At 45.8% G+C, this 24130-nt stretch overlaps 1 pseudogene; it reads left to right on the top strand.

The window, feature by feature from the left end:
- Positions 1–3492: 3492 nt before the first annotated feature.
- On the top strand, positions 3493–18855 carry LOC149858229 (uncharacterized; annotated as a pseudogene).
- Positions 18856–24130: the final 5275 nt, after the last annotated feature.

Here is a 24130-nt window from a genome sequence, read left to right as displayed (position 1 = left end):
GGCAGGTAAGTAAAACATAAATTGTTTTCATTTTTCTCAAAATTATAATAGTCATAACTAAGCACTTGTAGAGCCAATATGTTACCTGGTGTAATGCTACTATGTCTAATAGAGTTACTCAATTGCTATATCACAAAGATAGGTAAACATGCTCTAGAATTCATGTTCTTGATGAACCACCTAATCATCCACACTGAAAGTCCATCGAGTCATTTCCCTGTGCTACTATGTCCTCAGCCCACAGGTTTTGCTCAAGTTCCACATGTATCTTTCTACCTGGCCAATCTGCAGCCTAGTAGCAGCATAACTGTAAGATAGAGGGATTGAATAAACACAGTCCTCCGCTGGCATTCCTCCAGTTCCCTGTCTCTCTATGTTCGAACACTTCTGGACATCTCCTTTGCATTTTGCATCCTGGAGGCTGGATGGCACTTTATAACTCTTTGTTCAGTATTTAAACCCTCATATTTCTTGCAGACTGCCAAACTAGCCTCTACCAGGCTCCAGGTTGCTGGCTAACTTATGCTCTGCCAAGCCAATGATGTGTTCCCAAAATGCAGCTGGTTATCCAGAGGAACAAGAATATTCATTGTTAAAATGCCATCTTGAGTTAGCTTTCTCAGCAGTTGCATTCACAGGACTGGATCACAGTGCCAAGAGCATATCAAGCACCTGTACCAAAAGACCAACATGCAAATCAAGGGTTTGGAAATGTCCCTGCTTCATTACCCCCTCTACCCACATATTAGTGATATGCTGCAAGTTCTGTAACCTCTTCAGCCCTCAGTTTTCAAGACAGATACCTTGCTTACATAGATGAGAAGAGAGATGAGATTCATCAGGAGTCTTTAGGATGTGACCACAAATACAGCAGCTCACCCCACAGAAAACCTGTAACAGTATGCTAAGTAAGCTTCTCTTGCTGGTCAACCTAGGAGACTTCTCTGATTATTTGGTAGAGGAGTCATATGCATCACTGCTCAGAAAGGAACAGAGCAACTACAGACTCAGGTCAAAAAGTACAGTTTATCATGTTTTTTGTGTTTTAAGGAAATTTTGTATAAAAGAGGAAGGATTACCTGGTGAATGACCAATGAATTCAGTTAAGGAGAATGTAGGTTCCCTAGGGTATGATCAGCTTTGGTTAAAGGGGGGAACCACATAAGGGGTTTATGCACCTGCTTGGTGTCCTTCTTTCTCAGCTTCCTCCTCCCAGTATCTCATACACCCCAAGGTGACTCGTGTGTGTCTGAAAAGCTGAAGTGGAGGGACAGTGGAGAGGATAGGGAGCAAGGAAGAATTGTAGATGCACAAGCCCAAGTACTACGTATTTCATACTATGCTTATATTAACTTTAGCTATGCTTACTTGGTCACAGTCCTCTCAGGGTTTGTTATAAAAGACTAAAGATATTTTCCTAATGATGTGTTACAATCTTGGTAAGCACATCGTGGATTAGAATTGAAGGAAACTCATAAAATTGAAATTGTGGCTCTGCCACTGAGCTACATTGCATATTCAGTGGATGACATTTGTCAGTGTCCAAGGTCATCTGAGGACTGTTTTGTCTTTGGTTGTCTGCTTTTATAGAAGCTATCCCACCGGGAGAAGAGGGCCACAACTAATATGTTTTGGAGATGTCCTTGGAACATTTTTCATTTCTGCACAGTTAAATCACTGATGCTGTCACTGGCAAAGCCAAAACTATTCGTTTTTATTGTTCTTCTCCTTTGGTGGTTCTCTTTTCAGGAAGGGAAGGAATGGTGGATGCTACGAGGCTCTCATTCAAACAGCACTCACTTCAGTAGCTTATGAATATTCTTCTGGATCCCCACTTCTAGGACATGATGCTTGCAACTTTGCTTTGCTTTCTGTCTTCCATTTATGAATTTGTAATTGTTACATAAATTTGCCATGCACTGGAAATGTTACTTGGTCAGTTATGTGAATTGGTAAGGCAGACTTTGCTGGTCAATCTCTATAACTTACTATAGGAATATCAAACGATGCAGATCCTGGGGCTCCTCCCTGCTGCAGGATCTTTCCCTGGTTGGGCTTACTACAGATCATGAATAAGCGTGAGAACAGTGAACAGGCTTGGTAGCTTTTATTAGTGACCATCAACGTAGCCGCGCAGTGGCTAGAACTCACCACGCCTCACGCGCCCTAATGGTGCACGAGACCGATGAACCTGGCTGGTGAGTAGCTTCTGGGGTTTCAGGTCGCCGGGATCAGGCGGGTCTCTGCGTCCTCCTTCGGTTGGCCACTCCGAAGGCCGAGCCGTGTCCGTAATAATTTGCCGTAAATCGTTCCGAGTCCGTTAGACGCAGAAAGGACCCTGACGTTCAGGTGAAGACTCCTTTTATAGCCTAGGTGACGTGCGGTGGTGTAATTGCGTGAGGAACCTTTCGATAGGCCCATGGCACTGACTGACTTGCGCTGGACTCCGCCTTGTGGAAAGTTCTAGCTACCGCTTATCTCTTACATTGATGGCAGAAAAACAACTACGGTCTGCCTAGCAACCGTTACATAACTCTGTGTAACTTTTTCTGATTGGCGAACGTGGCCACTTAACAAACATAGTGATCACAACACTCCCGAGCTGGACCCACAGACCCAGTGGCATTTATAGTGCATCTGGTGGCAGTGGCAGTGCTCCAGGGGCAGTGCTGGGGGTCTAGCAGTGGTGGCAGGGGTCTAAGTACAGTGGCACGGCCAAATGGTGGTGACAGGGGTCCGGTGGCGGCAGGGATCCACAGGCAGCAGTGGGAGTCTGGCAGCTACAGGATGAGCGAGGGCTCTATCTGCACAGCCCTCACTCGCCCCTCCCTCACCTGCCACTATGTCCATCAGGGCCCAGAGGCCCCAAATTGTATGACAGGCCACACCCACTAGCCCCATCACTCGGGCCAACGAGAACAGCTCCTCAGGCCAGATCTGGCCCATGGGTCATACATTTGACATCCCTGACTTCCTAGATCCCTGTTTTCTTATATGCCTTGCCATTGTCATGCTCTTACATGCTTTTCAGTTATCATGCTCCTGCACGTAGGTTGAGGGAATTGGCCTGGAAAGTCATCTCTGTTTTCCAATGTGTTTATGTTCTCAGTGGGTAGCCAGCCTAAAATAAGCAGGGAACTTAGGGCAAAAGAGGTTCTTCATCATTCACCCCCAACTCTGTGCTATCTGTTTCAAATTAGTGACTATTTTTGAAAAAACTAAAACAGAGAGGTAAAAAAATTACTATGATGTGATTAGGCGTTTTACTAAATTTCAACCTGCAACTTCAAGACAGCCATGTTTGAAAATGTGAAAGGATGACATGAAACAACAGGGTGAAAGTGACAACCCTGGCTTTGTGATAAAGCAGCAGTGTGTAAGGATTTAATTTTGTATATTTTAAAATCATGTAATAAATACACTCTTTTCTTCTCTTTTTGCTGGGACTGCTATACCAGAAGGGTGAGCCAGTCTGCCCAGGTCCTTGAGCACATGGACGCCAAATCAGAGGCAAAAGTGAAGTGTACTTTGGACGACATTGTCACAGAGATGCAAAAGGGAGACACAGATGAAATTCAGCTGTTGCTACCATGGGAGCGGAGAATCTTAGAGAAGATAATGGTAAGAAAGGCCACGGAAAGGGAATGGCAGTGAAAGCACATGGTGCACTTGTTTAGAATGGTCACAATGAGAGCTGAGCAACAGCAAGTCCCTTGGTGGTCACATGACTCAATGAAGACTTAAGAGCTGGTCCTTAGGCAGTGGGGCTGTGCGAAACGACACCGTTCTGTTTCGACTTGCATTTCCACGTTTCAACGGAACAGAGTTTCATTTCAAATTTCATTTCAAATCGAAACTGCTGTTCCATTTTGTTTTGTCAAAACAGTTTTGCTGTTTTGACGCTGTTTCGACATTTCACCTGTGGGCTTTAATGGGGAAGCTCAAAACAGCCTATAACTTTGTCATTTATGGCCTGATTTGGATGAAACATGCAGGACTGGTAGCCCCTTCTGAGGGTATGAAGCCTTCCAAGTTTCAAGGAGGTAGGTGCAGGAGTTTCAGGGAAACTGCACCTCAAAGTCTTGAAAGCAAAAAACTCATGTCACATGTACATGTTAATTCACAGTAGGGTCAAAACTGCAGGCTTGCTAGGCCCTGCTAAGGCCACAAAGCCTGCCAAGTGTCAAGGAGATAAGTGGAGGGGCTTGGGGGAAACTGCACCGCAAGTTGTGGACAAGCAAAACTCATGACCTGGGTGATACTGTGTGTGTTAAGGCACAGCAGGGTGAAAGCTGCAGACCTGCTAGCCGCTGCTGAGGCCACAAAGCCTGCCAGCTGTCAAGGAGATCGGTGCAGAGTTCTGAGTTCTGGGGCCCTGCACCTCTGCCTGCTGACAGGCAAAACTTGTGACATGGTTGCTTGTGGGACTGTGTCTGTCTTGGGGCACAGGGGGGTGAAAACTGTAGGCCTGCTAGGCCCTGCTTGCCAGCTGTCAAGGAGACAGGTGCAGGGGGAGTCTGGGTTCTGCAGCCTGCACCTTTAGCTGCTGACAGGCAAAACTTGTGGGTGGGTGACCCTCTGTGTGTGTTAAGGTGCACCCTCACTCAACTGACACCAAGGCAGAAAGCAGGGCAGTTCAAACTTTGCAGTTTTTCCATCCCGCTCCCAGATCACTGGGAGTGGAAGGGACCTCAGGGAAGGATGACAGTCACTGGCCAGCTACACAGCCAATAATGAGAGCACTCCTTGCCCCGCCTTCCCCCTATTAGGCAGTGTCCTGCGCAGGGCCCTATACAGCTTCTGGCACAAGTATGAGTGTCCATGTCTCTTACAATATCAAGTCTTGATCGGGCAACTCAGTCAGTTCAAGCCCCTGCTCGTCCATCTTCTCCTGTACACTACAGTCACTTATGGACTTCTCAGGAGGCAGAATTGTCAGTGGTTCTTGTGTCATTTAGTGACTTCGGCCAAATAAACCCCTCTCACTTGATGCCTGTGCAGGGTGTCTCCAAACATACAAAAAGGGTTGGGAGGGGAAAAGCCTAGATTAAGGATCAACAGAGACAAAGGAAATTAGGATACCATATGAACTTAAAACTCTTAGAGCTTTCAGGATGAGGGAACTATGAATGGAGTATTTTGTGTCTGTCTAATTCAATGGATTCAACAAAACTCTCTGTGCTTCCCAAGTCTGGGGAAAGAAACACACTATATTTACTTGCATACCATGCTGCCTTTCTCCCCAAAATCAGCCCTCCAAAATTCCCTGTCTTAACCAAAAAAGATGTTTTTTCCCCCAGAACTAAAGCTTTGGGATGCTATAATACAGCTGCCAGGGACTGTCCTTTCCAAGCCACATGAAAGGAAGGGCACAGTACACTACAGCAATGGTGCTCAACCTTGTGGCCCCACAAGCCGGATTGGGCCCTGAGGCCAAGTGCTGCCCCCTCCCTGCCCGGTGTACTGGGATTGGGCCCTGGGGCCTAGCACCGCCTTCTTCTCCCCTCCATGTGTTGGGATTGGGTCCCAGGGGCTAGCACTGCCCTTTCCCATTCACCTCACATTGCGATTGAATCCTGGGGTCTGGCACTGCTTCTTCCTACCCCCACGTGCCAGGATTGGGCCTTGGGGCCCAGCACTGCCCTAGTCCAGCCCTGTGTGTTGGGATTGGGCACTGGATCCAGCATATAGGGCTTGGGGCTCCCCATGGGTGCAGAGATTTGTCAGCAGGAGAACAGTGCCATAGTTCCCCCATTGCCAAATTTCCAGACCCATGGGAAGCCCTGTGGGCCTGCACTACAACATCGCAGTTGGTTTTAACCCTGTCACAACCAGTACTAAATTGGCAACAGCTTTTGGCTGAACAGGCAAATGCCACTGCCAATTTGGCAGTGGCTGTGACTAAGTTAAGCCTGTAGCTCTGAAAGTGCAGCTAGAGAGTGAGTGGCACTGACAGTCAACTCTGCCCCTTCTGCCTTCGGCTAGTATTGAGCCATGGTGAGCCCATGCTGTGGCAGTCAAGATTATGAAAAGAATCTTTTTTTTCTCTTCAATTCTGCCTTCCCAAAACAAGGTGCACATCTTATTCGGGAGCGTGTGGTATGTGAGAAAATATGGTGTTGTGTGACTTCAGTAAAAACCACTCAAGCTCTAAATACTCAAAAGAAACTGTTCATACATAATCTGTGGCCCAATCATTTTATGTCAGAATCCTTGAGCAAAAGATCAAATGCTGAATACATTTGCAAAAATTGTAAGCAAATAGACTTATTTGAGATGACGAGACAAAATTATTTAAATTTAATAATTGAATAAAAATTGTTTTTCCAGTTCTACAGGTGTCAGAGAATTAATGTTCACATATACAAATATGAAAATAAATGTATAAAAACAGTATTACAGTACTTGTGAATTATATTCAACTAATTATTTTTTATGATTTATAAAACTTTTAAGATTGGTTCAGGTTACAGACTTAGTGGAAAGGGGATGACAGTTTCTCATTCCCTGACTCACCACAGTATCCTTATTATTTCTTATAAAAATATTTTCCTTAAAAAAATGTACAGGTTTCACAAGGCAATGACAGAGTTCCTGCTTCATTTATCCTACTAGTGTCCCTTTTGAGTCACAGTCGTTAGACTAGGCCACCTTCCCTAGACTATCAACTGCGTGTCTGGAAAGATTTGCAAACCAGTGGCAACGTATTTCACTTTCCAGTGTTTTGAGAGACAGCTTTCCATCTTACACTTATGAATTTGTAATTGTCACTGAATTAAAAAAAATAGCAACAACTGGATCTCAGGTGCTTCTTCTTGGTCTCAAATAATCACTACACTCAGTGCCCATGTTTTCTGATGGTCATTATATTAGCTGTTTCTATTAAGAACTTGTATTTTAGACTAGATTCAAGAATAATTATCAGAGTACATAAAAATTGTAGCAAGATTTTTTTCCCAGTTTTAGCGTACATCTTTTTGTTCACTAAAGATGATACAGAGATTTTAATCTGTCTTTATCATCACTGCTTGATTAGTTTAATGCCTTGTTTGATAATGACCCTGTAAATTGATAACAAGGCTTATTTGTTAATATATTTTATTGGACTAACTGCATAGTTAGGAGAGAAGCTAAATTATCTTGGATACAGCCTAAGCTGAATACCAGATAAAGTACCTGCTTTTTTCCCCAGACTTGAGGAAGGCCATTTGTGCCTGAAAGCTTGTTTAATATCTCTCCCAACTATACAATTGGTACAATAAAAGTTACTACCAAATAAACTTTGTTTCTTGCATATTCCTTGTACCATCGTGGCTGTGTACCAACAACACTATTACCTTACTGCACTAATTTGATGACAGCTTTTACATTAGTCAAAAAGTGGATGTTACTGTGTTGTACATGAGACAATACTTTAATAATGGGTTTTTTCCCCAAGTTTGACATGTCTTGCCTTTTTTTGTAATGTTGATTTTCTTTGCAGGAATATGTTTAGAGATATTTGCTGAACAGGTCCTGGCATGAATCAATAAACTGATGGTGCATACCTTGAATGCATTATTAAGTGTGAGGCTTTTTTTGCAATTAGCCTGGAGCTCAATAATTTAAATCTGAAAAAAAAAATAAACAGCTGGAAGCCAGGTGTGCCATGCTGGCCTGGAATACTCCCTTCTTTATAGTTTACAATCAACTGAATTCTTTTAAGCATAACAAGTAGAGGAAGCGTCTTCTTTTTGGGAAAGTAGCCCAAGCTGTGCACCACTGAGTGCCTTACCTAAAAGGTTCAACTAGCTAATCTGAACATGATTTTGGTTCATCTAATGGAAACTGAAACCTGGAGCAAATCACACTATCTGAATTAAATTTACCCTTCATTAAAAACTAAGAAGGAACTGAATTGGTAACATCTGTATATCAAGGCCTCAAAAAAGCAATTTTCCTCAGATTGTGTCAGATATGATTATTGAATTCCTGACACTTTTTGCAAATAGAAAGCTGTTCCTGGAGAAGTTACTATGCTAGAGATCTAGTTTTCTCAGGTGGACAAACTCTACACTTCTTACCTGAAGCTCCAAAGCAGTGGTTTTGAAATACGGAATTGAGAAAAACATAGGTTTTGTTTTCTTCTACCTAGACAATGTGTTAGAAAGAATGAAAATACAGAAGAAAAATGTATAAGTTCCAGTTGTATGGTCTTATGTATAAGTTATGTATAGTCTTCATAATCTTAGCCATTTTTTTACTGAATATTAAAATCACAGACCTGAAATTATCCAGCTTGGTAGCTATATAGGAATTGTGGCATCTGAACGGCCCTACAGTAGATTCATCTCTTATCACAATAAGCTGGTGCTGTTATTTAGCATAACACCAGATCTAAACACTGTAGCAATCACTTCATTTTCCTGATAAGACCAGCCAATAGTAAAAACTGCAATGCAAGTGAGAATCCAGCTTCTCAGTATTTCTATGCACACCACTGTAATTGTTTCAAGAGTGGCATCAGGCACTATCAGAGCTGGAACCAATGATTGTTTCCAGATTTCCTGAGGTATCTTGAGCAGAAATTGAGATATGTCTTTGTCCTGGTTACTTGGTATAATGAACTGACAAATACTTAAATATCATTGTATATCATTAGGGACCTGCCCAAATCGTGATTCCATGGATTTTACAGAAATCATGAAATCAGACAATCGCTGCAAAATCTGCAGGGAAAAAAACTTACTAAAAATAAAGTGTAGTCCTCCTAGTCATGCAGCCTGACACAAAGGAGGCTGCTGGCATAAAAGCAAGGAAGATGGCTGCAGCCCACCACCACTGACTGGCTGAGAGGGCTGTCTGTTGTGCAGCTCTTTCCCTCTCCACCAATCAGAGGTGAGAAGGCACATAACAGACAGCCTTCTCAGCCAATCAGTGGCAAGGGGTGGGACCATACAACAGGCACTCCTTTCCACCAATCAGTGGCGGGGTGATGCCACTGGGTCCCCTCAGCCAATCAGAGGTGTGGGAGGGCCCCAAGATAATGCCTTGAAAATGGCAGCCCCGCAAATTGCCAGCTGCCTGTTCAAGTTGGGTATACCCCTATATGTCATGTAGACAGCACTAACTGACAATTAACTATCATTGCACTAGAATATTGTGTTTGACTTAAACAACAAACTAGAGAAGAAGATGCTGTCCAGCAAAGTAAAGGGCAGGGCACATTCCCATGACCACCTTCTCAAGGAGTAAATATGCAACCCAACACTGGCAGCTTGCTGTAACTTTGCAGATCCAGAATGGTTCCCAGTAGAGTCTGTTCATCCTTGCATGTCACAGGGCAGGCCTGCACCAGTAGGAGTTAAAAGCCTACAGGGCAGAAGTTTGGTGAAAAGTGCCAAGACATTTGGAACATCCTGAGATGGGCAGCATCCGTACAAACTGATATCACAGATAAGGAAAGCATGGAAGATAATACAAACAAGCGCAGAAGAATACATACAAAAGGTATGTAGGAATGTTGTAATTAAATAAGTCATCATCAGAAGCGAATTGTAAGGTGCATGACATCATACAAGATTGGTTGTATGTGACCAGTGATGTGAGCTTTATGTAAGCACCTGTAAAAGCAAGTAAAATAGATACGGTAAAATAAAAACACACTTTAGATGTGTGTTTAACTCTGCAATATCCCTGCTGTCAACTAGTCAGATAATCTGACTGATAGTAAGAATAAAGGTTACACTACCTAAATCCTAACCCTAACCCTGAATAGCTGCATGCTTATTTGAATCACCATGCAATGAGACCTAAATGGCTCTTGGAAGCAACAGCAATCCTGGTGCTGTGACCTGACTATAAAGCAACAAGCTAAGGAACCACTGAGGTCTCTACATGCTGCCTGACACACCTCATAACAGAGGACCATGACATCTTAATCCTTTGCCTGGCCATGGTTAACCCTTGCCTGTGACCCAGGATTATGTAGACTCCACCAGAAATACAATCAGGTCCATTTTTGTGTGGGCATGGGTTTTTTGGACGCTTTTTAGATTTTTTTCTGGAAGCTTTTTTGACACTGGGCTCTGATTGCATCCTTGGCCCATTATTTGGCCCTGAGGTGCCATCACTGACATTTAAAGGTGTCAGGCCTGAAAGCAGAGGAAGATGAACATGTCTTCATTGGTTTCCGTACCAGAGCCCCGATACCATGAATAACTCCCTAAAAAAGTTGCAGCTTACAAAGCCATCTGGCCAGTGGGCAGACTCATTCTCTCTGCTGACTCTGAACATAATTTTGGTTTACCCTTTGCTCCTAGGTACCTGGAGAAATGGGGGCATGCTCGGGCAACCACAGGTCATTGGATACAGGAAGGGGCCAGAGCCCTTAACTCCCATGGAGGCCTTGAAACGCAGCAGGCCAGTTGAGGCAGATGGCTTTGGGTACATGCTGCTGCTTTAGGCTAGCATTGAGCATGGTCTGTTGCCTTGAGACACCCTGGTGATCCTTGCTTATAATTGCATTGGCACCTAAGCAATGTCACCCTGATCCACCTGATCCCAAAGTGGAGGTGGTGCCTGTTTATTGCTGTGCAAGGCAGTCCAGTGGTGTTTGCTTGCCTCTTACAGCAAGAGATGATGGTTCCTGATGACTCTGTTTCATGGAGAGGGCAGGCATACTACAATGGCTCAACAGTGCATGTGGCTCTTCCCTAGAATGTCAAGGAACATGTAATGGTGTACCTCACAACCTGCTACAACCACCTTGCACAGTTCAACTGGGACGCTATAAGGGGTGCGATTGACAATAGTCAGACAAACTTCTAAATGCTGCAGAGAGGTGACCACTGCACCACCAAAAATGCAAAGGGAACAAGCATCCTTCCCCTACCTCTTCTGTCTTGAGGGGGTCAGCCAGCCAGTATTGTACTTTGAAAGAGCCCACAACTTTACAAGCTGTACATGGTGTGCTAGAGAATCATGCTGGGGGGCCCAACCCCCCCCTTTGGGGGGGGGGGCTGCCATTGTGTACAAGTCACACTACCTCCTCCCTGCATCAATTCTATACCCCATCATCTTCTGCTGTAAAACAACCCTGGAATATATGAATTGACAGAAAGACCAAAGTGCAATTGAATTGCAGCTAGCAAGGGATGTGAAAGGTAACAAGAAGGGCATGTGCCCCCCGCTTGCCCTTGTGGGCTGCATTCCTATCCCCCTACCCCATGTCCCTGGACAAGCTGCTTGCAGCTCTGTCCTGCTTTGGCCATGTGCGTTGTGGTGCAGGCAGGGAGGGGACAAGACTCAGCCCAGGGAAGAACGCACATGGTGTCAGGCCACTCCTGGGCCAGCTGCAGTGGGACTCGCAGTGCAAAGCCCAGCCCACAGAGGGAGCCACCTCCACCAGGCACAGACTGGGGGGCAAGTGCCCCCTGGGGCTTCCACTGGGGTACACACCATGGCAAGAGGCCCCTCCATACCTCCTGCCACTGGATGAGCCGCCTGGTCAATCCTTGCACCACATGCCTGGCCGGGGCCCCACTCACAGGGCTGTTCCTGCACTCTGTCCCTCACTGTGGGGGCCTTGATCAGGCCCCTGCCCCTTCCCCACCACCAACTGACCTGCTGGGCTGGGGGTGGGAGTGCACATGCACATACATGCGTGCTCTGCCTTCCCAGCCCAGGATCAACTGCAAGAGGCTCTGGGATCCACCGGTTGATCCCAGTTGACCGGCTGGTGACCACTGGGTTAGATCAGCAGTGGGCAATTATTTTGGCTGGAGGGCTTGATTTTGGTGAGCTGTTGAGGGCCACTTGGGTAGCTCCACTCCTTGACAGGTGCACTGTCCCCTGGTTGCCATCTTAGGACAGGCAGTCCTGTCCCTAACTCCTCACCTTTGCCACCTAAGGTGCCTCCCCTTGCCCTGGAAGTACTCCTTTGTGGGGGTTGGGGGATTGCCATCCTGAAACTGGAAAAAAAAAAACATATCATATAATAAAAAAATCAAAAATCTACTATAACTTATTTTAATTTTATTTTAAAAATGTTTTTGGCCTGATTTATGTGTGTTTCCATAGTGTATCTGGAGGCAATTACTTAAGAGCCTTACTTTTGTATATTGTGTGGGGAGGTAAAGGGTTGTATGTGGGGGCTGTGTGGTTGGAAAATGGGTGTAAAGGTGTAGTGGGGTGTTGGGGGTGTGTGGGGGTATGGTGGGTGCAGTGTGTGGGTGAGTGTAGGGGTGGGTGTGGAGGGGTGTGAATGTGGGACATGTGGTTAGTGTTGAGGTGTGTGGGAGGATGTGGGTGTGAGTATGGTAGGAGTGGGGGTTGGGAGTGTGTGTGGGGGCTTTGTAAGGGTGTGGGTGTATTTGGGGGTATGGTGGAGTATAGGTGTGTGTGGGAGAGTATCAGTGTGTGTGTGGATATGGTGGAGGGTATGGGAGTATGTGTGGCTTTGTGTGGGGTTATGGTGGGGCATTGGGAGTGTATATAGGGTCATGGGAAACTGTGGGTGTGTGTTTGGGGATATGGTGGGAGGTGGACAGCCAACCCTGCCTGTCCTGTCCCAGCTGCAGTGCGCAGTTCCCAGCTGCAAGGCTGGGACCCTTATGGCAAGGCATGGGGCCAGCCCAGCTTGTCCTGCCACCATGTGGTTCCTGCTGCAGGGCTGGGACCCACACAGCACAGCAAAGAGCTGGCCCAGCTTGCCCAATCCCAGTTGCAGCATGCAGTTCCTGGCTGCAAAGCTGGGACCCACATGGTAGGGCATGAAGCCAGCCCAGCCTGGCCAGGCCCGTCCTGGCAGCATGCAGTTCCCCACTGCAAAACTAGGACCTGCACGGCACAGTCACAGAACCAGTGCTGCCCATTCCATCCTGGCTGCAGTGCACAATTCCTGACTGCAAGGCCAGAGCTCACATGGTGTGGCACAAAGCCAGCTTGGCTTGGCCTGGCCCAGCCTGACAGCACATGGTTACTAGGTTCAAGGCTGGAACCTGCACAGTGCAGCATGAAGCCAGCCTGGCTCGGCCCTGGAGAATATGGTTCCAGCTGCAAGGCTGGGATCTGCACAGCATAGCATGGAGCCAGTCCTGCCTATCCCGTCCTGGCTGTGGTGCGCATTTCTCAGCTACAAGGCTGGGACCCACATGACATGGCATAGGACCAGCCCGGCCCATCCCAGCAGAACACAGTTCAGGCTACATGGCCAGGACCCACACTGCATGGCACAGGGTCAACCTGGTCCGGTAGTGTGCTAGAGTGCCAGGAGCCACGGGAAGTCCCGTGTCATCAGGCTGGGCCAGCTCCATGCCTCCACATGGTGCTCCTGGCACTCTAGCCAGGGGTGGCACATGGAGGCACAGAACCAGAGTCCTGTGAACCCCATGGAGTGGGGCAATCACTTGTGGTCCACCCCCTTCCCTCCTGGCCCATTCTTACCTGAATTTCCACCCTCAGACACAGGGAGGGCTGGAGAACAGCCACAGGGGTGCCAGGGCAGAAGCCTCTGCTAGGCAGAGGTGGGGTGTGTGGCAGGATAGGGTGAGGCTGGGTGGGTCAGGTCAAGATTGGGCTTGGTCATGTCACAACCAGATCCCAAGCTGCTTGGTGCTACAGCCAGTGGCTCCTGCTACAAGCGCCCTGTCAGTTAATAATTGTTTAAATTGTAGAGGGGCTACAGGGGCCAGACAGAATAGTCTGGTGGGCTGCATCTGGCCCACAGGCCATATTTTGCTCAGACCTGAGTTAGATATTAGGAAAAATGTTCTCACTAGGACAGTAGTAAAACACTGGAACAGGTTATCCAGAGAAGTTGTGGACTCTCCATCCTTGGAGGTTTTTAAGACTCGGTTACACAAAGCCTTGGGTAGGATTGATCTAGCTGGGGATGGTCCTGCTTTGAGCAGGAGGTTGGACTAGGTAACCTCCTGAGGTCCCTTCCAGCCCTAATTTTCTATGATTTTATTGAGTTCACTAAAATGGAGGACCAGAGGGAGCCTGGACTGACTTTTGGGGCAGACATCAGCATTTTTAGAAGTCTGGAACAGGACAAGCAATGCTGTGGCTGCTTGGAGAGAAACCTGAACTGCCATGGTAGTCTGCACCAGTAGGCCAAGTGGCTAACCTGATGCTTTGAAAGCTGCTTGCTTTCTCCCTTCCTAGTTGGCTGGCTTGCAATGCACTGCTTGTAACAAAGTTTCTTTATCTACTAATGAGTTGTTTGCATGGGAGTGAAAGTCATCACAGCTACTTTCTAAGTGCCGGATTTAAGGCAAAAAGCCAAGGGCTGGCAAAAGTGGTGTATTGTCCTAACATCTGGGCCTGAAGCCAGGAATAGTGCCTTATTAGGGGAAGCAGGCAGGGTCCTTGTAGCTGTGCTATTGTGTTTTTGGTAGGGGGGTAGATGAGATGTTAAGTGGGCATAGGTGGGCTTAGGAAACCAAAAATGTGATTGGTGGAACAAAACCCACCAATCAGAGACAGTGAGGGGAGGAGCCAAGAAGAGAGTCTGCTCCACCTCTACTCCAAAGGGGTGGGGGGGCAGGAGTGAACTTAATTGGGAACTGCAGTTGCAGCCCCCTGATTGGTTCATTTTCAATCTGGGGGTGGAGACACGGAAGGGGATATAAGCAGCTGTGTGCTAAGCAGGTGGCACAGTCGGTGAGGGACAAAGAAGAAGCAAGAGGTCCTGGGGCCAAGTAGAGCTGGGAGAGCTGCCCAGCAGGCGTATCTGGCTGCCCAGAAGAACCCGAAAGATTCCACTGCTGGATGGAGTGGCGGGGGATGCAGGCGTCGCTACACAGAGGGTCTGCGAGGGACTAGGACCCTGGGAGCTGCAGCAAGGTGGCTCAGGTCTCCAACCCTGGCACAAGACCGGGTTGTGGTGCAGGCATCACTGCACAGAGGGACCCTGAGGGACCAGGACCCTGAGACCCACGGCGAGGTGGCTTGGGTCTCCAACCATGGAGTGAGGCTGGGCATGGGAGCCAGCGCTACTGCGCGGTGAGTCATTACGGGGCATAACACCCTGGAGGAGGGGCCAGGCAGTCTGGGACCTATTGTCTGCAGTGGGTCTACAAGGGCCCTGGATATAGAGCAGTCCCTGAGCATGGAGAGCACTATTCAGAGTGCCATAGCCCTGGGCATGCACAAGGCGTCTCAGGCCCACAACATCCCCTTACAAGGGTTGAGGCACTGGGACATGTGTGTAAGTTACGCTGCTCCCCTGAGGCCTGGAACTGAGCCCTCCCCTGGAGAAACATTAGCCAGGCCAGGGCAGCTTATGGACAACGTCTGTGAGTTAGTGGGCAACAGGTCTCCCACTGGGAAGTGACACTCATGGGGAGATAGCCTAACTAGGAGAGGCAGGAGGGAGGGACCCCTAGAGAACTCTTTTGCCTCATATTTTGCAGTGTTTTATTGATTGTTTGAAATGCACGTGCATCTTTGCAGTGTTTATTAACTATATGCCTTTGTCTTTTAGAGTGTCACTTATTGTTGTACTGACCTATTCATATCAGTTGGATCATTATTTTTACCTGCTTGTATATGGGTATGTACATAGTTATAGTTCTATATACATGTAACCTGTGAATATACACCTTGTTTCTTATATATTAAACTTGTACCAGGTTAAGACTTTGTTTCTGTTCTTCCTCTATTGAGACACAATAGGGGGGAGGGAACTGAGTAGACTGCAGTTCCTGCCCGCCCCCCCACCCCCCAAGACAGATGCCCCACCAGTTTTCCCTTTCTATTGGTGAGAGGGGGGCACTCACTAGGACACCTGGGTTACATGGGTAATTACCTCAGTACTTTGCATTTGGTCCAGGACTGGGTCTGATCATGGTCATCTCGTCTCCCTAGGCCACCATTTCCTTTGCGATCCACTTGCAGACTGCCTTGTTTCTGTGGCTGGACTAGAGTGCCTGCTGGTTCTGTATCTCATCCCAGATGGTGATGGGCAGTTACTACCTTCTCCCTGCTTCAGTTGCTGCTGTGCTTGTCTGTGGTGCCACACATGATATATGCTACACATGCAGGTGTTCCCTGTGCTGCTAAGTTGCAGCATGGGGGATGGGAGTTGACACCAGGAGAACCTGGTGTCAAAAATACATGCCCAAGAAATGCAGCACATATGGCAGTAGCATGCAGTACCCAAATCCAGAGCTTGGCTGGCTAGAGCCACGCACAGGCTGCTAGCCAGGCTGTGTGCACCAGATCACTGCTGCTGAACCCCCAGGAAGCCTCCAGGATCCCGGGTACGGCTGCTCCCAGCCTACCCTACCCCACCCGGGTCAACAGGCTGTGCCAGAGTGCGCGTGCAGATATTCCCTAGGGCTGCTACTTGTTGTCCCAAGGGAAACACGCATGTGCGCTTCCTTCCTGCTTGTGGGGTGACACCCACAGAGTTCAAGAGAGGCAGGGAGTGGGGCCAAAATGGTGCACTATAGGATGCCCGGAGGACCAACTAGCCTGCTTGTCCCACAGTGATACTGCAGGACAACTGTTCAGGTATCCTTAGTGATAGCATGGGACAAACTCTTAACCCACAAACCATTCTGGGGCTTTGTCCTGCAACAACTGACAAAGACATCTGAACACTCGTGCTTTGGCCTGGGAGACACCCTTGTCTTGGGGGGGGAAAAATGATGTTCATAGCTAAAGAGACAGCCTCAGCGCCAAACCTCATTAATCTGAAATCGTTTTTGTTCAATGCCTGGGACAGAATACATGCATAGTTATATCCTTGTTCACTTTTGGCCCAAGTGATTTGGCATCTTTCTGAGTTATTTCCTTTATCAGAAAAAAATTGATGACAGGAATGACAATTTGTGTGTGTGGTGGGGGGGGTGCTCATATGCAATCCTGTTTATTTAAATTTGTGTATACAAAATTCCTTTTCCCTAAACCCAAATAACAACAGTCAATTTCCTTACTCAGAAATCCAAAGCTGCCTTTCCAGCAAGTTCGTTGCCAAAAGAAAGTCTCTCTCCCACAGCTATATTCATGACTACTTCTCTCGTTTTCTGTTAGTTTTCTGTCTTTAACACACACAGCTGCAACTAGTCCAGCATTTGTAACCATCGGGAAACTGTTCATCCCACATGATTTAACTTATTGGCCTTGTCATATGGCCAATATCCTTAGACAGTAGCTTCCTACTGTTCCTAGCCATCCCTGTATAAAGGAGGATTTTAATTGCCCCCTCCATTTAGCCTGAAGGAAGGGTACTTAGCATATCTTAGCTTTAATGAGGTCTGTAATCATCTATAGATCAAGGACCTGCTTAATGGTAGCCACTAACACTTCTCAGCATAATAATACAAAAGTTCACTTCTCTTTCAATAGGGTAATCTAATGATTATTAGGGGAAAATTCTTGTTTAATGAACATTTTTAGAGGGGTTAGAAGATTTTGTAAAAATACAAAGGCATCAAAGAAAGGGAAAGCAAACATAATGTAAAATTTAGCTGTGGTATTATACTTTAATATATTGTTTAAAGAGTCAGCTACATGAAGATATTGTACTTCCTTTTGATTTGAGTAGTTAGCCAAAAAATGATCTTGCAGGTTGTTCCAGCCAGGAGAAAGTGGGGATGAAATCCATTGCTCCTTTTATGCAGTCCTTTTATTTACAAAGTTCTCTTCCTCTGAACAAAGGAAACATCAAACAGTAACCAGGAGGAGCAGGAGCCTTTTTGGAGCAACTAACAAAAGCCTCCAAAGGACAGGACTGTTACCTCTCATAGAAGGGGATGAAAAGTTAATGATGTCTGGTGTACAGTCTCTCCAAAATAATGCATCATTGGCTCTAGCGTGTGAGCAAGCTCAGGCTCTCACCCAAAATGTCATCATGGGAATGATTCGGCAAGCCATGATGGGACAAATTCCCATGGAGGCAATCAACCCGCTTCAGCCCCATGTAACAGAGGAAGAATTAGCCCTCCAGCCCTAGTGGAGATTAGTTAACGCTTCGTACAATCACCACCAGCAAAGATTGCAGTTATTCCTTGTAACTGTGGCAGGGAAGGAAATTAGAACAATCCACCCAGTAGTCCCATTAGGATTACAAATTGATGATAGCCCAGTGATATACTCCAGAGATCATAACACTTGGGCCTGGCAGAAAGATAATGCATGGAAAACAGTAAATGTAAAAGGTTGTAGGAGAAAAGGTTTGGGTTATATATCTGTGAAGACCAAGCACTGGAGAAGCATGATGAATGTTTTTTCCCACAACCTGGGAACAAGTCTCACTGTTCCTTCGATGTTATCCAAGAAAGGGAATCTGCTATTGTTTGTGTGAGTAAAGCATGTGTGTACATGAGAACAAGATGTGATATTGTATTAATTAATGTATATTGGATTCAACCTATGGTGCCTTATATTAATCGCTGTTTCTGTAATGTAACCACCATTGTTACTTGTGATCTTAAGTTTACTGTACCTATATGGACCATACAATATTTGAATGCCTACCCTGAGCTCTACAAAGAGGTGCCACCCATTTTACTAGGAATGGGTCTCATCGCCGTTAAGAAACTATTAACTCATCCCTTTTTACAAGCTGAACTGCAAAGACTCAAAACTTTGGGAGAGAATGGCAAACTTGAGATTCAACACCACAATCAGAAGATCTCTAAGCTAGCAGCTACTGTTAAGAATGCAGGCCATCACTCCTGGTGAGAAGTTTTGTTCGGGTGGAGTCCCAATGCAGCAGGTCTTTTAAATATCATGCTTCACCCCACTGTAGTAATTAATAGTTTTCAAATTGGTCTGATGCTACTAGTTTGCTGGATCCAGAGACTGATGCGACGATTGCAATGGATAGAAGATCAGAACCAGTACCATGGAGCAAAGATGTGATGGGGATACTCGCTCAACGCAAGCACCCCATCAACGGGGGGACCTGTTACCTCTCAGCTCTATGTTCTTGGGGAACCCTGACACAGGACGCAGCCTGACTCACAGAGAATCCCCACCCCCCTCTACCTAAACAGAAACTGATTAAGATGCAGTGAGAGATGCACCTAAAACCCTCCAGATAAGGGTGACAAGAGTGAAACAACTGCCCTAGGTCTCATTTGCATCCGAGATGGAACCAGATGACCATTCCTTTACATGAGAGATGGAGAATAGAAAGCCTGAAGCAGAGACGACAGTGAATTCTGGGATCAGAGAAACAGGGGAGCACTGCATGATGGGGAATCTGTGCTCCAAATGCTAATCAACCCACACACCCAGCTCAGCATTTATCAGACCAGTTCTAATCTGGATGTACAAAGGACTCCCCCCACCCCACACACACACCTCTAAGCAGAATTAACTTTAATAGGGATCTTGGGCCATACATTCCCCGGTCCCACTATGGGAGGCCTATTTAAATTTAATTGGCTAAAACTTGGTGGCCGGGTTAGGGAATGCTGAGGCAACACACCGAGTCAGAGGGGGTATGGGCAACATTTGAACAATGGTAAAGGGTTCATCACAAGCGTCCAGCCCGTTGGAGCCCTGACCACAAGTGTTGTCATACTTTTCCCGGGACGACTGGTGGAAGTCCTCCCCTCCCAAAGGTTATGAACACTCCAATAATTGCCTTAAGTCTGTTAAAAGACTATAGTAAGATCTGGAAAAGTCATACTAAGCTGAGGTTTGCTCACAACAAGTAAAAATCCCAAACCCTGATGCTGCAAGCTATCTATTGTTTCTGAAGAAACCAGGAGATATCCCATCAGTATATCTGCTATCCATAGGAATTTCAAGCTGGCTCCTAAGTATCTGGTTATTCCCTATCCTTATGTGTTTCCTGAGTATCAATCAGTTTCCTGAGATGTTCCAAACCAGATAACCCCTTGTTAATAGAAAAGACAATTTGATTTACACTATTGAGAATGCTTGAAAGAAGTTGAACTGAGGGTATAAAAATCTGTAAAAAGCAGCAGTGTGTGCACTTCAAGAGGAGAAGTCTCTCTGACACCATCTGCTTTCTTCTTGGGACGTTGGAAAAGACAGATCATCTCCCTTCAAGGACTGTGCTGAGAACTTCACTTGTCAGCTTTGCAACCTGAGTGCCTTGACTGGTGAGATCCCAGCTCTCTCTCTCTTTTCTCTCTAGGCATATATTTCTGAACCTGAATTGCATTAGTTAAGCTTGAGCTAAGTTTCCCCAAATACTTAGTGAAACCAGGGTAATACCGTAATTATTTGTGTTTGTTTTCCCTTTGCATGTCTATTACTACTAGTGCCCTTTATATATTTCATATACTTAGCAATAAATAACTTTTATAGTCAAACTGGTGGTAACTGGGTATATTTTTCCTTCGCTACTTCTCCTTCCCCACTTGCTCTGCAGCAATGCTTCTTTTACCTAAGCTAAAGATCCCTGTGAAGCCCAAAAATACTGTGGGGTCTGCTCACCAAGAGGCTAAAGATTGGGATGTGCTGAGTTTGAAACACATAAGGGATCAGCTTGTACAGGTTGATTGACCCAGTTTGACTCAGACGTGCCCTAATGAACTGAATGCTGGCCCATGAGGATGTCAGCTGGACACCCAGCCGGCTTCAGAGGTATTCTGTTTCAATGTGTGCTTGTGTCTGACTGCAGTTTATTGTTGCTCTGATTAACTGATTCTTGGCATATGAGGGTGTCAGCCCGTCCACGCTGATCAACCCGGCCGGGTCAGGCGTGTCACTTTAATCTGTGTGTGTTCGTGTGTATGACTGATTTGGTGACTAGAGGAACCCAGCCCCACTGAAACTGAATCCTGCAAGATAGCTCCATTGGGGGCGAGGGCTTGCAGAAGGGGGACATACAGCTCCGTATAGAAACACAAGTAACACAAGCAGCACATTAACAGAATTACCAAGACCCTAGAAATGTATCCATAATAAATGAGCACACCCGAAAGTAATGGGCAAATCTGGTAACAGGACCTTTGGTAACGGGGGACTTTAATTACTTGAATATCTGTTGGAAAAGCAATACTATATGATAGACTATTGATCCAACTCTTTAAAAAATACATTGTTTCAGAAGGTAAAGAAAGTTACTGGAAGAGCAGCTATTTTAGATGTGATTGCTTTCAAGAGAGATGAACTTGTTGAAGATAATTTGATGGAAGGCAATTTGGAGGAATGTGATCAAAAATGAGTTCACCATTTCAAGAAAATTCAGAGCATCAGAAAATGAATGATGGGCTTCAGTTCTGGCAACTGGTAGGTAGGATCCCTTGAGAAGATAAGATACGGGATAAACAAATGTAGAACAACAGGCAGTTACTTAAAGAGATTATATGAAAGGCACAACAGCAAATTATCCCAACGAGGAAAAGATTTAAAGCATAGGAGACAAATATGGCTGCACCATGAGCTCTTCTAGAACCTGAAAATAAAAAAATAAATTGTGCAGAAAGTGGAAACAAGGATACATAATTAAAGTATAAAGGAATAGCACAACCATGCAGGGATAAAATTAGAAAAGGTTAGATACTGTACAAAATGAGTTACAATTAGAACGGGACATGCACCATGTTCTATGACTAAATCAAAGAAAGAGGAAGACAAAGGAATGCCTAATTCCATTACTTAATGGAGAAGAAGAACAAATATTGAATGACAAAAGGAAGCCTGGAATGTTAAATTCTTTGCTTCAGTCTTTTAAAAAAATGATGAGTAGGCAGTTAATGCAATTAATTTTAGCAAAGACAGAAGTGCAGACCAGAATGGGGCAGGAAGCAGGTTAATATTTACATAAATGAGAATTATTCAAGTTGGCAGGGCATGATGGAATTTGCCTTAGAACACTTAAGGAACCAGTCAAAGTAATCTCTGAAATATTATCAGTTATCTTCAAGAACTCATGGAGGAGGCAAGAGATCCCAGAGGCCTGGAGAAAGCCAAACATAACACCTTTATTGAAAAAAGAAAATTGGAAGACCCAGGGAACTACAGACTAACAACAAGTTAGACAAGTATCTGCCAAAGGCAGTCCACATACACCAATTCTACCTCAGAGCAGGGAATGAATTGGCTGATTTCTTGAAGTCCATCTTGGTTGTACATCTATTATTCTGTGACCAAAAGGTACCTTTCTGGTTTAATTTCAAAGCCATTTTCAGATTGCACTATACCCCAAATCCTCTTTTGTTTAGGCTTTTTCTCCCAAGTGCATGCTCCTACATCAGGTGCTCCCTTAATTTTTTCCTGTGTATGTTTCTGCAGTTCTCCTGACTCTCTGTCCTCACCCACGTCAGTACCAAAAAATAACAATTGGCAATGCCTCTTTACTCACAAAGGTCAAATTCCTGAGTGGCCTTTCCTATTCCTTGGGTGGTGACATGTGACTTGACTTGGAGGCTACTGTAGTTTCACAAAAGAACATTAACTGCTTTTTCCCTATTTACGTGAGGGGTAGCAGTTCTCCCACTAGCTACAGTATTTTGTCCATTCCACAACATTCACAGGGCCTCAGGTCTCAGTTTGACTATTATAATGTGTACAGGGTAGTTTCAGTGTTGGTTTTGATATTCAGAGGACCTCATATATTTTAGGCCTCTGTTGTAGTGTTCACAACTGACAAGAATTCTCCATTGATCCTGAGGTCCTAATTATGTGCTTCTACTATTGAAGGAAAGATGCAAGGTAGAGAAACGGTGCATAATTCATGAACTGAATGATGCTGCAATCAACAGTTAATCCTATTTAATCATAGCACTGGCCTATATTAGATATGTAACCCCAGGACCTTAAACATCCTTAAACATTCAGGGCCAGATCTAATAAAGGACTTAGGTTTAGGCAAAACATAGGCACATAGGTCTAAAACTGCAATCCAGAAAACCATTGCTCATTTGCTACCTAATCCTGGATGCACCCAACCTTCAGAGACACCTTACTTTTTTTACATTTAAAATCCACACCTAGCTATGCCACAGCATGAATCTAGAACTGCCTCAGTCTTGACTGCTTATACCCAAGCCCCTACAGAAGCCAAAAACAAGGTATTCCTCTGCCTGTCTAGTAGAGAATCTAAAATCATGGTTCACATATACCAACAGGACTGGATCCTTGCAAAACAGTTGTAGCTGACACAGGCCACTCTCTTTTAGTTCAAGTCCTTTCTCTGGCTGACAGGATTCAAACCCACATCTTCAGTTGCCCACAATCTTAGTCTCTACCCTTGTGATTAGGGCAATTCCAACTTGTTGAAGCTCTGCTACTGTGCAAAAACTATTAAAAGATTTATAGGGCCTGAAAGCAGGACAGTACATAGGAGGCAGCATGACTCTATAAGTTAGTGGTTAGGCCATTCACCCGGCAAGGAGACCTGAGTTCTGACTGCTCAAACTATTTCTTAAACAAAAACCAGACAGAATATCTGATAAGCGATGACACTGCCTACTACAGCATTTAGGAAACATTTTATTTTTCTTAAAGCAAACAACCCCTTTTCTTAGGAGTGGAGAAGTGTGTAAAGACCTAACACCGCTCCAAGTGTGCATAATAACCTAATATGCAATTTTTTCCTATCCAGAAAGCCTATTTAACATGCAATTTAAAAACAAACAAACAAAACTAGAACAACTACCTTCTTCCCAGCTTCCTAACATGACCGGTACCAAGCCTGAAAAATATGCAGTATATCTGGGGGAGAGGACATACTGCATAACAGCCATGCCCAGTGATGCTCTCCAACAGGTAGGACAAGATGACATGATTCGGTTGCCACAGCTGGCATTATGGTTCCTACATCCCATGTGCAAAGGCCATTATCGCGGGCTCTGTTGCCATAAATAGTAATATTAAATAGGAGCCGCCTGTGGTACAGCCAGGCCGTCAGCTTTTCAGCCCCACAGAGGAGCCCTGCTGCGTTGTCCCGGGAGCTCTGGAGCAGAAGCCCCCGTGGGAGCCAGGGGCAGCCGAGCCCGGTGTAGAAATGACAGGCCCAGGCTACCCCGCGCTGCGCGGCCCTGCACTCCCACGGCTCGCACAGGCCGCAGCGGGGCCCCTGCCCCTTGCCGGGCTCCAGCCCCTGCTGCGGCTGTGGGAGAGAAGGCGCAGCTGGCGAGGCAGCCATGTTGTCGGGCTCAGGGAAGAGCAGACAGTCCTGCTGCCTGTGGTAACTTTCAAGGAAGTTTCTTTC

This window comes from Crocodylus siamensis, chromosome 8 (genome assembly GCF_052110815.1).
Source record: "Crocodylus siamensis isolate JL-2025a chromosome 8, ASM5211081v1, whole genome shotgun sequence".
NCBI classification, from domain to species: domain Eukaryota; kingdom Metazoa; phylum Chordata; order Crocodylia; family Crocodylidae; genus Crocodylus; species Crocodylus siamensis.
Note: the sequence above shows the minus strand (reverse complement) of the source record. Positions and strands in the feature narration are given on the sequence as shown.